The sequence below is a fragment of the Lolium rigidum genome, chromosome 6, assembly GCF_022539505.1.
Source record: "Lolium rigidum isolate FL_2022 chromosome 6, APGP_CSIRO_Lrig_0.1, whole genome shotgun sequence".
Classification (NCBI taxonomy): domain Eukaryota; kingdom Viridiplantae; phylum Streptophyta; class Magnoliopsida; order Poales; family Poaceae; genus Lolium; species Lolium rigidum.
Window position 1 is genome coordinate 43005643 of NC_061513.1, and position 3251 is coordinate 43008893.

The following is a 3251-nucleotide window of genomic DNA, read 5'->3' on the forward strand; positions in this document are numbered from 1 at the left end:
TCTCAAGTTGGTGCGGGTCTCTGCTTTGAGCAGAGGACTGCTCAGTAGTGTCCAGTTGTTTTCTGATTACATATTGCTCAATGTGGGGTTTTGTGTGTCTGCCAGAATGTATGTCTTCCGGCATTTCTTTAGTTTTGGGTTGCTGGATGATATATGTGGCCATATGGGCCTACTTGGTTTGCACCCAGTCACCCAGACTTCGCCAAGCCCAGGCAAGTAGGCCCTTATTTTCTGGTACCAAATATGGTAGCAAGCGAAGCAGCCCATAGGTTCATTTCTCCTTGGGTCTTTTAGCATATATATACTCCGTTAAGGATTATAAGAGCATCTCCACCTCTTTTAGCATATACTCAGTCGTTAAGATTTATAAGGGCAAGTACAATACGAGCGCTTAGCCACCGATGCCAGGATTAATTTCCCTGTGATCCAGCAGTTGTGCTATGTAATCCTGTATTGTGCTATGTAATCCTGGCGTCCACTCGTCGGGCGCTTGGCCATTTCGCTTCACAGCGGAGGGCAGGAAAAGCCATCAGCAATACGGTTTGAGCGTTCCTAATAAGCGCCCAGCATTGGAAGCTACGACGCTGACCTGCTAATTCGATTTTTAATAAATCTTTATACAACCTAAGCGTCTACGTAAGCGCCTTGGATTGTACATGCCCTAAGAGCACCTCCACCTCTCAAAATGTGTCTAGATACACCTATATTAGCATCAAGTAATATGAATCAGAGGAACTATCACAAACAACTTATGGGCAGCGGCTTCTCACTCTATCGGCCGCACGCCCAGCCGTCGTGACAAGTGCACGACGTGGCACCAGTTTGCCAGTGACGGCACCACACCTCGCCAAAGCTCCCTGCACATCTCGGTATTTTCGCCCGCCAACAAGAGGCTGGAGCAAACATCAATGGCAGCTGTGAGGAGGCTCTCGGAGCTACTCTAGGAGGCTACGGCGCGGACGCACCAGCGGCGCTGCTGTTGGCGAAGCTTGCTCAAGCTGTGCAACCACGGCTTCAAGAAGAAGGGCGTCAGCATAGCCGGCATACAGTCTGATATGAGCAAGGTGTTTTGCAACAAGGTCATGAGGAGCGTGATGTGCGTCACCCGCACCAACGCTCTTCTCCCTCACCGCCCTACAACTCGCGCCACCCACGACGTCGCGCATCGCCCGCCGACGCCCGTTACTCAGGGTGGTCTTCACGTCCATCTCCCGGTGGGTGGAGCTCCTTGTCGCCGTGTTTGAAGAACTCCTAGGCATCGCCGGCGGGCTGTCCCGGCCGGCGTCGCTGTGCCTCCGCGAGGTGCTCCTGCTGCTGCTGCGGTTCAAGTTCGTCGTGGCTGGCTCTCGCCGCCTGCATCGGCCCCCATGCGCCGCCCATGCCGCATCTCCCTTTGACGGAGATGCCTTGCCGCCATCGCGTTCGGTTGAATGGAACATGAGCGAGAGAAAAGAAAAAAGGTGAAAGGAGTAGGTGGGGGGAGGTGGCACACACTGCGCGACAGAGAGTTGTGCCGGCGCCCCTGCTCGCCCCTATGTGCATAGGAGCCGGACCGGGAGTGACGAATGGGATTAGGACGGTCCGGCTTGGGGGTGGCAAGATTTTTGCCTCCGGCGCTCCCCAAAACGAAAAAATTTGTCTAGGGGGTGCGCGGGGGGGGGGGGGGGGGGTGGGTGAGGGCTGGAGATGCTATAAGACACGCGGGCCAATTCACTAATACCAAAAAAGATCATAACTCTTTTCATTAATTATTGCATTCATCGATAGTTTCACATGCATGAGAAGAGAGGGGGAAAAATGCATGAGAGAGGAGAGCACAATAAATAAGAGAGGTCTTATAATGTCTAACAATTTTTAAAGCCGGTGGGCCTTATAATCTCCAATGGAGAGAGTATATGGTATGTTGATTGGGCCAACAGGTGTTACATGTGATAGATCGTAGTACTCCTTCCGTACAAAAATATAAAACACAATTTTTTATATGGTCTTTGGGGCACAACTTTAACCACTAATGTATACTAAACTATATGGATTGAGAATATATCAATGATATTGTTGCATTCTCTCATAAGTCATAATTCTTTTGCAATTTATATATATTTGTAAAAACTTTGTGGATATAATATAATCACATATCATAGTCAAAGTTATAAATCGTTGACAACAAAATTTAAGGGCTTCTTATATTTTGAGACCGAGTGAGTATCAAGTATACACTGCCCAGTTACAATTTATGAGCTTAGCAATTCGGGAACTTGTAGTTGGGATGAGGAGAAACCTACCTTGAGAATATTTTTGATGGATTTTTAATAAAAGGTTGTATGCATCGACCGATGTAGAGGCCATGGTACTCCCTGTTTCGAAAAAAAAAAATGTTGGGATCAGGAGAAAGCTAGCTCTAAACTTTCTCCTCATGGATATCGGGGCAATCAACAAGATAACGGTCAGCACGGCCCACCATGATGATATTTAGGCTTGGCACCATGAGCTTTCAGGGATCTTTCCTCTGTGGTCTGCATACCTTATGCTTGTTACTACAAAAAAAAAAAGGTGTGAGGAAAATGGCTTGATGGAAGACCAGAAGGTGTGAGGAAATTGGTTTGAAGGAAGACCAGGACCCGATTCTCGATTCGACCGAGATTGAAAAAGAGTTAATTCCATTTTTTGCCCCCTAATTTGCCATTTGTGACACCATTTAACCCATTAAGAAAAAATTCCTCCCGCTTACCCCATTTAGTGAAGCTTGTGCCACATTTTACCCATTTTAAGAGTTGAAAACGTTCTGTCAGTTGAGGTTTGGTTTACGTAGCATCGGAGATGTAGTTTATCTTGATGTTCACCACTCTCTCCTCGTCCACACCAGAAGGAGCATCTCCTGGAGCTGACGCACCATCATCTTGAGATATAACACACATCGCAACCTGCATGTACATGGCATTTGCCATGGATAGCTTCTTGCCATAAACATGACCGGCATGGATTGTGAGATTATCATTGCCGGCCACATCGCAGGAGCAGTATTTGCTGAACACAATGTTACTGCAGCAGCAGTATCTGGACGAGGTCGATCTGTGCGCTGGTGTTGTGTTGGGAGTAGTTGCCAGTATCGAGTATGCTGGTGCCCGCTCATGGAAGAGCTCATGCCGGGTGCAGAGGCACACATGTAACGTGCCACCGCACCTCGCACGCCATCGGTGTTGGTATTCAAACTATCGAAGCTGAAGTTATGTGCCGCGTTCACTCAAATACAT